Source organism: Loxodonta africana, chromosome 11 (genome assembly GCF_030014295.1).
Source record: "Loxodonta africana isolate mLoxAfr1 chromosome 11, mLoxAfr1.hap2, whole genome shotgun sequence".
Taxonomy (NCBI): Eukaryota; Metazoa; Chordata; class Mammalia; order Proboscidea; family Elephantidae; genus Loxodonta; species Loxodonta africana.
This window is the reverse complement of record NC_087352.1, coordinates 39,820,860-39,834,786: the sequence shown is the minus strand read 5'-3', so window position 1 is coordinate 39,834,786 and position 13,927 is coordinate 39,820,860.

Genomic DNA, 13,927 nt, shown 5'->3' with positions numbered 1-13,927 from the left:
TTACACACACAAGTTCTAGTCATGGAGCTCTGGTGGCATAGTGGTTAAGAGCTTGGCTGCTAACCAAAAGGTCAGCAATTTGAATCCTCCAGCCACTCCTTGGAAATCCTGTGGAGCCGTTCTACTCTGTCCTGTATGGTCACAATGGGTCAGAATCCACTTGACAGCAACAGGTTTTTTTAGTTGTAGTCACGAACAACAAAATCAAGCCTTTAACGTAATGGACATTAGTCTTTTATTTCTTAATTAATTTAAATTAAAAAAAAAGAACAAGCAGGTTGCCTTTGAGCTGATTCTGACTCATGGCGATCCGGTGTATTTCAGAGAAGAACTGCTCCACAGGGTTTTCAAGGGCTGTGAAGAAGGAACTTTCTATAACTTCTATTTATGCCATTCATCCTCACCCTTCCCTACAGCCATAATGATAGAACGAGTTCAAGGTGGCAAACTGGAAAACCAATGATGGGATATAGATAGAAAGCCATTCCAAAAATATTCTCATTTCCCTGTTAAATCTCTGTGCCCTGAAAAAGGTAGGACATGGAGGAAGGAGGAGGTAGTGCAGTTTTTATTTTTGGTTTTCAATTTTCTCAATGTGATAGGGTTTAACCTAATAAGATCCTTATCGAGTGCAGCCCTCTGGGTATAATAAAATTTTGAATTCCAAAATCGCTGTCACAAAGAAGCACTCCACAAAGCCCTACTACAACCTATTTCTAGAAAGCTTTCTTTGATTTAGGCAATTAAGTTATAATCAACATGTACTGTCAATTTAAGCCATAAAAATTCCTTCCCTCTTTCTCTATTTTCCATCAAAGGGGTTATACTCAGGGGGAAAATGTCAAATGAATAGACATTTAATGACTGGTTAAAAACCCAAAATCCAGAGAAAAATATTTTGCGCCACAGCAGTGGAAAGATTGATTACTTCAACAATGTGGGGATGTTGGGGTTTAAGTGTCCTTTTAAAACCCCTTATGGGTCAATTGAATTTTGTATACATTTATTTAATAAACTGAAACAAATTTCCACGTAATAGACTCTGTAAATAAATTCCTCCAGTTACATCCTGACAAGTTGTAGGTGACTGTGCAGTTTTACCAGGGCCTGGGTCTTCGGAATAAATTAAATGCACTTGAGCTTTTTTCTACAGGTGCAAATAGTTGATCCAGATATACAGTCCCAAGAGCTCAGCTCCACTCTGTGGTTCTCAAAGCAAGTCAGCTGACCATCTGGAAACTGGTTAGCAAACAAATTCTCATAAATCTTAGCTCTGTGGGTGATGCTCAGCAATCTTTGTATTAACAAACCATTTGGGTTATCCTGACTCATGATGAAGCTTGGATCTACTGCCTACTCTAAGTTGACTATGTGCTCTGACTCCCTCTGAGGCCACAAATCTTCCCTCCTTCCTAAACTGCTTACCACTTACTTTAGCAAAAGATGTAGATAAGAATTAAAATATTCATTGTACTAGAAGGTTTCTAAGTAGCATTTCTGAATCAGCAAATAAACCACAAAGAGTAGTCACCAATGGAGTTGTGTGGTTGACAAAGTGGAGTTGATGGTCAAGCAGACAACTGGTGGACTGGACAGTGTTCCTAAGACTTGTCTTTACCAAAACCTAAGCCAAGATTTCCTATAAATCAGGTCATCCTTGTTGACCAGTGAGATCCTGACAGCAGTTCAATAGTAAAGTGTATAAGCCAAACAGAAATCAGCTTCTTTGTTTCTCTATTTTATCATTAAAAAGCCAGCAACTGCTGATACTCAGTTGAGTACCTTTCTCCACTTCCGGTTTGGTCCTACCTGATTGGTGAATATTCTTGCCTAATAAATCTCACCTAATACATTTTATGATTGACTCAGTTTTTTTTTTTTTTGACAGTTCTTATATTCCACTTGTAACTTATTTTCCGACAATGGGGATGTGTTTTCCTATGAAAGCAGTGTAGGAAAGAATGGTAGGCTTCCCGGGTTAGAACACCATAATGTTTTTCATGTTTTTACAGTTGAACCAATGTATATTTTAAATAAAAAACAGTGGAAAAGAATGTTAAAATAAAAAATACATACCATTTAATAATACTGTGAATTATTTTTTAACATAAAAGAAAAGTAAAATTATTTAGATTATAAGGAGGTAGAAACAAAATAGGTTGATCTTGAAGAATTCTGTGAACCCTCAAGGACTTCACTCTTTGATAGTAATGATTATTTAATTAAATTCCATTTCATTTTAAAATATATACCTTTTTGTTATTGTTGTTCAGTTCAGGTACGTTCTTAGCACATTTCTCAGTCTTAGTCATAATTTGGTAAATTTTAGCCTATACATAGGATGATGGGAGAGAATGAAAAGGAAATAGTATTGTAAAGTAGGATAAAGAAGGATGGCAGTTAAACACAATTTTTAAGAGTGAAAGTTTGAGAAAATTTAAGATAAGACCAGGGAAAAAATAAAACAAGATATAAAATAGATAATCTAAAAATGAAGAAAAGAAATGGCTTGTAAACCATTAGTTCAGACTACTCATTCAGGAGTTTCCTGGGTAGCACAAACAATTAAGTGTTCCACTACTAACCCAAAGGCTGGTGATTCGAACCTACCCAGAGGTGCCTCAGAAGAAAGGCCTGGCAATCTACTTCCAAAAGGTCACAGCCTTGAAAACTCTGTGAAGCGGAACTACTTTGCACACATGAGGTTGCCATGAGTCAGGGTCGACTCAACAGCAATCAAAGACAATAACTCATTAAGGACTGAAGATTATGGACTGATGGAAGGGAGAGGTTATGAGATAAGAGACAAGGGATATGAAGGGAAACACAAGGCTGGTTAGAGTGAGAAGGAGAAGGCGCATCCACCTAACTGGTATGCAGGAGATACTTTTAATGTAGAGTATGTCTACTACTATATTTAGTAGACATATCAGAGGATAAGCATCTTTTTATGCTAAGAAGTTGTTCTCATTTCTTTAAAATGATTATACTCAAGTTCAGCTGTAGATAAGCTACATTATCCCTTCTTTTGATAGTTGATAAACTGAAGATTGGAGGACTTCTAATGGTGAGAAACTTTACCTAAATGTAAATTATGCATGCATGATCATCATAAATTGCTCACTCTGCTTTTGGGGAGAAAAAAAATAGCTCCCTAGAAAGACATTAACAAAGTTTTTTTTTTTTTTTTTCCTTCTATCACTTTATACTGACACTGCCTTTTTAAAAAATTCTATATCTTTGATAATTCTCAAATTATCAACCCAAAAGTGACTTGATTTATAATAATTTACATAATTCATAATTTCAACTATATCTACCTATTCAGAGACACTTTATACAGTTATCAGGCAGCTGCCTCTCCAAATAGCTGGTATTTGATATTCCTACTCAACAAGGTTCTAAGCCGGTGCTATCTTCTTCCATACTACACAAGCATTTCTAGACTATATTATCCCTTGAACAAGTTTTTTCAAACTAAAATTCAGCTCTAGTAAAATTTCTTTATTCAATTTTTTCAATATTTATGGAGTGTTTATACGCTATTCTGGCAATCAACGACAAATGCAACAAAATTCTAAGTTCATCCTACTTTGAGATTATATTCTAAATCATTTCCAAAATATCCTAATGGAGAGGTAATATTGAATTCTTTAAATAATTTTTACTTTTAAACAATAAACTTAGATAAATAATACAAAGAATTTAGAAGTGTACGTACATGCATTTTTTTAATAATTTTGTCAATTTAATGTTTTTCAAGTATACAATGTAGTGATATCAATTACATTAATCATGTTGTGCAACAATCACCAAAATTTGTTGCCAAACTTTCCATCAGCATAAACAGAAACTCAATGCTTTCTAGGCAATGGCTTCCCTTCCCCCACTCCCACCCACCTCTGGGGGTTGAAGCGCCCTCAAGTTGATTTTCGACTCATAGTGACCCCATGTGAAAGAGTATAATGGCCCCATAGGGTTTTCTTAGCAGATAACCAGGACTTTCTCCCATATAGTCACTAGGTGGTTCAAAGTACCAACCTTTCAGTTAACAACCAAGTAGTTAACTGTTGCACCACCGGGGCTCCTTCCACCCCTGGTAGCCACTAATAAACTTTGATCTCTATACATTTGCCTATTCTAGATATTTCATACAAGTGAGACCATACAATATTTGTCCTTTTGTGGTTGACTTATGTATGTATATATGTTTCAGTTTAGATAAATGAAGAATAGTTTAGATTGCATGATGGAGCAGCAATGCAATATCTTTTTTGTGAAGTAGAAGAGGAATATCATATTATGTAAGAGGTAGAAATGAATTAACAGTAATGATTTCTAAAGAAGAAGCTTTCTCATTTGACATCTTAACAAATATTAAATAGAAGGGGACCCAATAAGTGGTTTTAAGAAAGCCTCATCTGCAGACTTTTTCTAAAGTCTTTATTTTCTAAAGACTTTATCTAAAGTGGAGTTAAGTAACTGATCAAGCAGTCTAACTCTTTTCATCCATAGCAGCAAACAGCTTTTCTGTGCTTAATAAGTAAGTATATGACAGCTGTGGCAGGAACTCATTACAGCTTCATAGCTTCCAGGAACTTCAATTATTACTGTCACCGTACTTTGTATTCAAAAGGACATTTTGAATCATGTTGCTCTAAAAGATTTTTTCCCAGTATGTAAATGGGTTTAGTGAAGAATTCTACTTTGTTTCCAATGAAAGGCATTAACTTTGAAATCTACAGATAAATACTATGAAATGTCAATATAATTAACTATATGTGGAACAAAAATTGCTTTGGTGAAATAATTTTTCTAAGATCATATGCTTAATTCGATTCCAAAGAATAAATGTATAGAGTAGCCACTAAGCACTAAGCAAGTTTATTATTTATAGGCATTATGGAAGAAGAAAAGCGCAGCAATGTTATGCCTGTCCTAAAATAATTTACCTCCATGAAAGGGAGGTAAGACTTGTGCCCAAATCACTGTAATATGAGGTAGAAGCTGAAGTTAAGACATGTATTGGATATAATGTAAAAAGTTTATTGAGATATCACATCCCAAGCACTCACTAAAGTGATATCACCATCTACCTAGGGTGTTCCAGGATATATGTGGAAGAGACACGTCAAGAATATAAGCTTTAGTATTATTTGCTAAGACTTAACAGCCACATACATTTCTAGTATCTGGCCCTGGTTAGTATGGTTGTGGTGGGTGAGAGTACCAAGGACATCTTTTGTTCTTTAAGCAAATCCCAAAGAGTAGAGGAAAAGCTAAGTCCTCCCAGATGGCAGTTCTTAATCTTTAGTGCACATCACAAACACCTGGAGGGCTTATCAAAACAGACTCCTGGACCTGAGAATTTGCATTTTTAATAAAGTCCCAGGAGATGCTGATGCTTCTGGTGAGGGACCAGGTTTTAAAAACTGAGGCTCTCAGGCCCATTGTGGACTCAGCCCTCTGAATCTTACCACATCAAATTTAATTGAGAAAAGAGAGAAAAGGAGAATATTCCAGGAGAAAATGCCCTTCTAGACTTAAGGCCCAAATACAGTCTGAGAAAGTAGCTACTCTATATTCGTTTCCTAGTCTTCAAAAACATGGAACACACTATTTGAATGTCCTTGACCCATATGGAGCATTTTGCCTTAAAATTAGAGTCAGGATGGTTTGTGTATGTGTCTGTGTTGGGGTTTTTGTGTTGGAAGTAAAGAGCTTTGAATAGCCTTGAGCGATTCATAAATTTAAAATTTAAAATGTGTATCCAATTATACACTATTAAAGGAAAGCAGCCTGAACATTATGGCGGAACGAAGATCTAAGTTTAAATCTGACATCTACCAATTGCTAGCTAGTTGATGTAAGAAACGCAAATTTTGTATAGTTATAATTTTTCTAGCTATAGTTTCCTTACACTGAAATGTTGTTGTGAGGTCTAAAAACAATATATTCAACAATCTAGCCAAGTACCTAATCTATAGCAAGATTATAGAAGTTGTTATTCTTTCTGAGAGGAATACAGATTTAAAATATTTTGTGAAATGAGGTGAATATAAATACTTTAAAAAAAATAGAGCAGAAGAAAAAAAAAATAACTGGGGTAGCAGAGAAGAAAAGGGAACAAAATTTTGGGCATGTAAACGTTCCAAAAGCGGCAGGGGCGGGGAACCAAACCAGTTGGCATCAAGTGGATTCCAACTCATGGCAACTCCATGTGTGCAGAAGCAAAATGCATTTCATAGGGTTTTCAAGATTGTGACCTTTTGGAAGCAGATCACCAGGCATTTCCTCTGGGGTCCCTCTGAGTGGATTCAAACCACGAACCTTTTGGTTAGTAGCCAAGTTAATCAAACATTTGTGCCACCCAGGGATTCCAGGAGGACAAAGAGGTTTCCTAAAGAGGTTTAGTTGAAAAATTTAATCAGGCTTTGAAATATTGATATAGTTTGATATATTAGAGGTCATTGCAAAACCACATAGTACTGGCACTGAAAAGGAATATTGAATCTTTAAATACTATTGTAAGGGGGAGGGGGAGAGCTTGTACTCAGGAAGAGGAAGGGGCAGGGGGTGGTGACATTCCTCAATAAGATGGTCCCTACATAGTTAAACTTTAAGCCAAGGAAATGATCTTCACAGGGGTCTTTGATTTGATAAAGTCCCTAACTTCGTCAGTTCCCTAACTTGGTAATTAAACCCTAAGCCAAGGAAATAGTGTTCATAGAGGGGTCCTGTCCTGGCTTTTAAATGTTAACAGAGACAAATAAAGAGACAAAAAGGGTATAAAACCCTAAGAAAATGACTATATCAGGGCACTCAGACTCTTTCTCTACCTGAGTAGCCTGCTTGATGCTTCCTAGTCAAGTGTACTTTTACTACTAACCCTCTGCTTGCTAATAAACCTCTGCTCACTTGGCACTGCTTGTCTCAGTGTTTTAATCCTTTCTTACACTGAAGACAAGAACCGAGGCCATTCTCTGGTAACAGTATCAATAAAATTGTTGGTTAAAGTTAGGTTTAAAAAAATATGCCAAAAAGGTAGAACACACAAATTAAAGATTAGATTAAAATAGAATATCAAGTGTTGCAGGAAATGAGCTACAGAATTTCATTATCCCAATTAAACTGTAAATTTGGATATAAGGGAATACACTGAAAGACACTGAGAGGAATCAGAATATGCCATAATCTTGTTAAAAACAGAATCCTTGTATAAGGACATCTGCTCTTACTCATTAGTACAATGTTGTTTTTGGGTGCCCTTGAATCTATTCCAACTCATGGCGACCCCGCCTGACAGAGTAGAACTTCCCCATAGGGTTTTCTAGGCTGTAATCTTTATGGAAGCAGATTGCCAGGTCTTTCTCCTGTGGAGCTGCTATGTGGGTTTGAACCATCAACCTCTCAGTTAGTAGCTGAGTGCTTAACCATTGGGCCATGAGGGCTCCTTCGGTAGTAGAATAAGTAATTCGAAATAATCTTTAACTCAAAATAATCAAAAACACTGGAATAATATAACAGTTATTTTTCTTAAGGTATCGATGAGCAAATGATATATTAGGCTGAGATCTGAAAGAAGACATAAATTTGGAGAAATGCACTCAGACTTCAATACCCTGTGTGCCTGGGAGGCATTTTTTGATCCTAAAAGGCAACTGAAAAGATCGCCTGAGCTTTTGGCAGTAGGGTTAGGAGATAGAAGTTTGAATTTTTGGCATGGTAAAGGAGGTGACCTTGTTTCACCTGCCACTTTAGTTTGAAATTCAAGGATAAACCTTGAGAGGAAAAGGGATGAAAACTTTGCAAGCATTACGACCTAGCTCCACATCATTGGTTGGCTCAGAAAACCCCCAAACTTGAAAAAGGATTTAGTTAAGCCTAAAAACCCTGGTGGCATAGTGGTTAAGTGCTACAGCTGCTAACCAAGAGGTCAGGAGTTTAAATCCACCAGGCACTCCTTGGAAACTCTATGGGGTAGTTCTGCTCTGTCCTATAGGGTTGCTATGAGTTGGAATTGACTCGACGGCAGTGGGTTTGGTTTGGTTTGGTTTGGGTAATGTGCTTAGCAAGGTGCTTCACAGAAGTTAAAAAAAAAAAAAAAACTTCTTTGGAAGAAGACAGCATAATCCTATGCCTCAAATAAATTTTACAAATTATTTTAGCATAAATTTTACACACATTCAAAGAAAAACATGCTTGTAAAGAGGCTATAGTTGATGGCCCTAACTAAGATCTTATTTCGGAAGATTTATTAGCAGATTAGACTGAGAAGTCAGACGGCAGCTTGAAGAGACAAAGGCAAATACAAAGAGAAAAATAAACGAAATAGAACAGTAAAAAGGACTAATATACGTATAATCACAATTCCTTTAGGAGAGGACAATAAGTAATAGCAATATCTGAAGATAACAGCTGCAAATTTCCTAAAGCCAAAAAAATGAAGATGCAGAGATTTAAGAAATACAAAGTACTCAAACAGAATGAATAAAAATAAGTCCACACCAAAATGTCATAGCGAGAGTGGTGAAAACTGAGGAAAAAGGATAAAAGAACAAAAACCATTATTCCCCATTCAAATGAGAAATTCTTAGATGGACAGGAGACTGTTTGAGCAGAAGTGAAGAAAGTAAACGGAATGCAATGATATCCAGGAAAAAGCTAGAAAAATAATTATTTGTGTTCTTTAAACATTTTAGTTCTGCCAGTGGAGGTGCTTCTTAATTTTTACAATTTATTTAATTCTTGCCTGCTTCAAAAAATCTCACAAGAGATTTTCTTTTGCTCAAATGGCCTCCTTACTACACCACATTCTTCCTTTTAAAGCACAACTTTCATTATAAAACTTGTCTGGACAAAAATCTCTTTTAAAAATCTTGATCTGCACTGTGTTATTGAAGACCCTTAGTGATACAGAATTACTTAATTTTTCTGGCCTATTCCAAACAAATTCACAAATTTAGCAAAATTAATTAATCCTTTTCCCTACATAAAATACTATTTTTCTACCAATTTACACCTTGTTCTTCAAGGCAAAAGTAAAAATTATTGAAAATAAAATGTAAACGGATGAACACAAAAAGTCATTTAGATATACCATAAATCAATTTCTTCTTATGCTATATCTTCATACTCTATACCTTCTACTTCATACCTTAGAAAAATTTATTACTCTAACGTAACTTTGCATTTTATCATTTCCAAATAGAATATTTAGGTGAGTTGGAGAGAAAAGCAGGTCTTACACCTTAAAAGCATCTAACAACAAGCTTTCAGCAATACCTGTTTATTTGTGTATATTATGTGTTGCCTGAAACTGCTCATCCTTCAGCTAAAAAAAAAAAAAATTTAAAAACTTCAAATATTTTTTAACTTGCCTTATGTTTAGCTGGTTTGAAAAGAAGAAAAGATATATTGGGGGAAAAATGCATTTATACAGACTGAAAAAACTGTTTCAATGTGAATGGCATTTTCTAGGTTTAAAGGTTCCCTCAAAGTTGCAAGTTACATTCTCTCTCTCTGTATATATACATACACATATCAGAAACCCTGGCGGTGTAGTAGTTAAGAGCTACAGCTGCAACCGAAAGGTCGGCAGTACAAATCCACCAGGCGCTCCTTGGAAACCCTATGGGCCAGTTCTACTCTGTCCTATAGGGTTGCTATGATTTGGAATCGACTTGACAGCAATGAGATTTTTATAAGCAGCCCTGATGGTGCAATGGTTAAGCACTCCGCAGCTAACCAAAAGGTTGGTTGTTCCAGCACACCAGCTGCTCCATGGGAAAATGATGTAGCAGTCTGCTTCCAAAAACATTACAGCCTTGGAAACCCTATGGGGCAGTTCTACTTTGTCCTATAGGGTTGCTAGGAGTTGGAATGGACTCTACAGCAATGGGCTTAATACATATATATATATGTTAAAATATATATACGTGTGTGTGTATTAGGTTTCATAGTTAAAGCACAGAAACTAAATGGAAAAGGTGTCTTTGTCACAAAAAGGCACAAGTGTTTCAGGAAGGAGTCAATCTAGTGAATGCAAACATTCATAAAAGGGATTGAGTGCTGGAAATATCCCAGATACAGCGTCAGAGAAAACATGAGGGTTATAGACAACCAAAATCAATCTTTACAGGCAGGGGGAAAAAAAAAGTCTTTCTAAAAGGACTTGTGTTCTGCGCGACCGTAATTGACAGCCTAAGTGGAATGTTCTTTCAATTCTGGTGCTGCAGTCATTCACTGGAGCAAGTATTGATTGAAAAAGCCTTGTGAAAATTCTGATTACCTTAATATTTTTCACTTGGAGTAAAAGGAGCAGCTTTTTTATTTTACGTAAAATTACAGTAATTGATGTCTGACATTTTTTATATGGACTGCTAAGACTTACACTGTTGGATCTTTTCATAGAATCAATTATTTTAATTATGGCTATCTGACAAGAAGAGTCCAGGGCATAAACAAGAATAGAATATTTAAATGAAATGGAAAATAGATTTTTTTTCATTAATACAAAAAATGCTGTTAATGACAAACTTGACCATTATAGGCTTTTAGTATTTATGTTTTAAATTCAATTTTCATTTTCAAATAATTACACTTTCATAGGCAAAGACGCTTTATATAACTAATACATTGAATGAAGACATGTATTCTTTCAAGGAGAAAGCAAGGAATAGGATAAAAAGTAAACAATAATGGAAATCTAAATACATGATTTGGAGCCCTGGTGGTGCGGTGGTTAAGAGCTCAGCTGCTGGCCAAAAGGTCAGCAGTTCAAATCTATCAGCTGCTCCTTGGAAGCCCCATGGTGTAGTTCTACGCTGTCCTATAGGGTCACTATGAGTCATAATTGACTCAATAGCAATGGGTTAAATACATGACTTAAAAACACCATAACCCCTTGCTGTTGAGTTGATTCAAACTCATAGTGACCCTATAGGACAGAATAGAACTGCCCCATAGGGTTTCCAAGGAGCACTTGGTAGATTCGAACTGCCAACCTTTTGGTTAGCAGCTAAACTCTTCACCACGATGCCACCAGGGTTTCTTTAGAGATGTCAATCTGTTTTAGAGTATCATGCTATGGAAAGACTTAGAAAAAGATAATGAAACACATTAGGAAATATGTTTTACACCATTGTAAACACATGTCCGTACGCAACTTGAAATCTATCAAATTCATTATCGTTGGGTCATTTCAGACTCAGAGCGAAAAAAAAAAAAAGAATGGCAATAAAAATTTTAAGGTAGTAAGTTATTATTTTAGAGCAGTTTTCATTTTCAACTGATTAAGAGTGACTAGAAAGTATTTCTAGGTATAGCCATCCCTTAGCCCACAAACAAGGCCTGTGAGCTCAGTTAATGATGTAAGTGTAACATAAACAGCTCAATATTCTGCATCTGCCTCTCCCGATTTTTATGTTTAAAACAGTCATCTTCATAACTCCTTACTTGGACACATACAGCCAATATCAACAGATTCAATCTTTTGTAGGGGACTGTCTTAGTTATCTAGTGCTGCTATAAAAGAAATACCACAAGTGGATGGCTTTAACAAACAAATGTATGTTCTCACAATCTAGGAGGCTAGAAGTCCAAATTCAGGGCAGTAGCTCAAGGGCAATACTTTCTCTCTTTGTTAGCTCTGGGGGAAGGTCCTTGTCATCAATCTTCCCCTGGTCTAAGAGCTTCTCAGCACAGGGATCCTGGTCCAAAGGATGCACTCCACTCCCAACTCTTCTTTCTTGGTGGTATGAAGTCCCTCTCCTCTCTACTTGCTTCTTTCTTTTATATATATAAAGACTCAAGATACGACCTAAGCTTGCAGATTATGTCCTGCCTCATTAACACAACTGCCTCTAATCCTGCCTCATTAACATCATAGAGGTTAGGATTTACAACACATAGGAAAATTACATCAGATCACAAAATGAAGGACAACCACACAATACTGAAGATCATGGTCTAGCCAAGTTGACACACATTTTGGGGAACACAATTCAATCTGTAACAGTGACCCATTTTAAATACGTAGTGAGATAATTTACCTAGAGAATTTTGCTCAAATATATATAAACACAAAGCCTGCAGATATTGAAAAAATAAAAAATAATAATTTTGCTTTTTAAAGTAATATTTGTTAGCTTGCATAATCATTTCACTTCTGAAAGGGTAAAATATGAGAACAGTGGGAACATTTTACCTTCATGTAACTAAAAAAAAAAAAAATTTTTTTCTAGAAGAACTGGGCCATTAGGGTTTTCTCAAGGAGGCAAGTGATTATGTTGGTGAATATGATACAAGTGAAAAATAAACCAAACTCACTGTCATCAAGTTGATTCTGATTCATGGCAACCTTGTGTTATGGAGGGTTTTCTTGGTGTGATCTTTCAGAAGTAGCGTGCCATGCCTTTCTTCTGTGGCACCACTGGCTAAATACAAACAGGCAACCATTAGGTTAGTAGTCGAGTGCAAATTGTTTGCACCACAGGTACCTTAATACAGTAGTAATTGCTAATAACAAAACAGCATGAGTGGCAAAGGAGAAAAATATGAAATCAAACACGTGGTTTGCTACTTTGTCAAAAACAAAAGCTGTGTAATGGAGGTTGCTTGGGAATGGCTGTTGTAGGAGGGACTGTTTGTATAAGGGCATGTAGAATATCTTTAGGATGATGACCTACATTTTGACTGTGGTGGCAGCTACATGACTGTACACAAATATTAAAATTCATCAAACAGCACTCCTAAAATAAAAGCACTTTGTAAAATTTACAAGTAAATTATCCCTCAATAAGGCTATTAAATAGGAAACCCAAAAGTGTTTATTTTTTGAAAATGTACAATGCATTGAAGAGTGTGTTAAAAAGGTTATCAAAGCATCATAGGCCTCTGGAACACCATCAAGCAGGTCCAACAATCATGTAAGTGGAGTCACAAGAAAGGAGAGAGAAAAAAGGACAGAAGAAGTAGTTGAAGAGATAACCAAATTCTTCCAGTTTAAGGAAATCGAAGTTAGTGATACAAGATAAACAATGAACCCCAAGGAGGATATTAAAAAGATAACTGCGCCTACTGAAGAGAAAAATATTGAAAGGAGTCAGAAAAGAAAATTACAACTTACATCCTCCAGGCAGCAGTCTAGCCAATAGAGAGTCTAGAAGATCTAAATGTAATTCTGGTTATGTTTTATAAATATGCCCTGTGTTCCTCTTGCACCTGATTTCTTGCCAGAAGATCTGAATCCAAGTTGGAAATGAGTAGGCAAAGGGTGAAGTTATCACTACTGAAATGTGTCAAACACACCAGTTTCGTAGGGGCGAAGGTAGAGCAAAAACCAAACATTTGTACTGGGAGCACCTTAGGCCCTGGAAGTACAAGGGAGGGAAGGGCAATAATGATTCTTTTTTTTTTTTCAGAGTCAATATGGAGACTTCCTCAGGAAGGCAAACACCCTGGTGCAGCTCTGCCAAACTGTTATTAGTGCCTTAAATATAACTGACTACTGGTCTGTCATGCCCAGCCCAACAGCTTTGACCATGATTTGATCTTAATTTTACTGAGAGGTCCATTTGAAACAGCAGGAACAGCCCTAACCTCTGTATATCTCATACCTGTCAAAACCCCCAGATACCTTCCCACCCCTTTGCAGCCTTCACTATTGTTATTGCTGCGAGTAATAAAATCCTTTATCTCTGACCAAGAGTCTCAGGTGTTCTGTCAGCATCCATGAAACTGGGACAGATCAACTTGTTCTCTTGCAATTAAGGCCAAAACTCAGATTCATCACAGTTTTTGACAAGCATTGTTCCAAACATAATGCATGCTTCCTATTTAAATATGTTTCCATGTTTACGAGAAGATGGCATTAGCCCCATCCTTTTATGTATTATCTTTCAAATATCATTTAAATAAATAATTT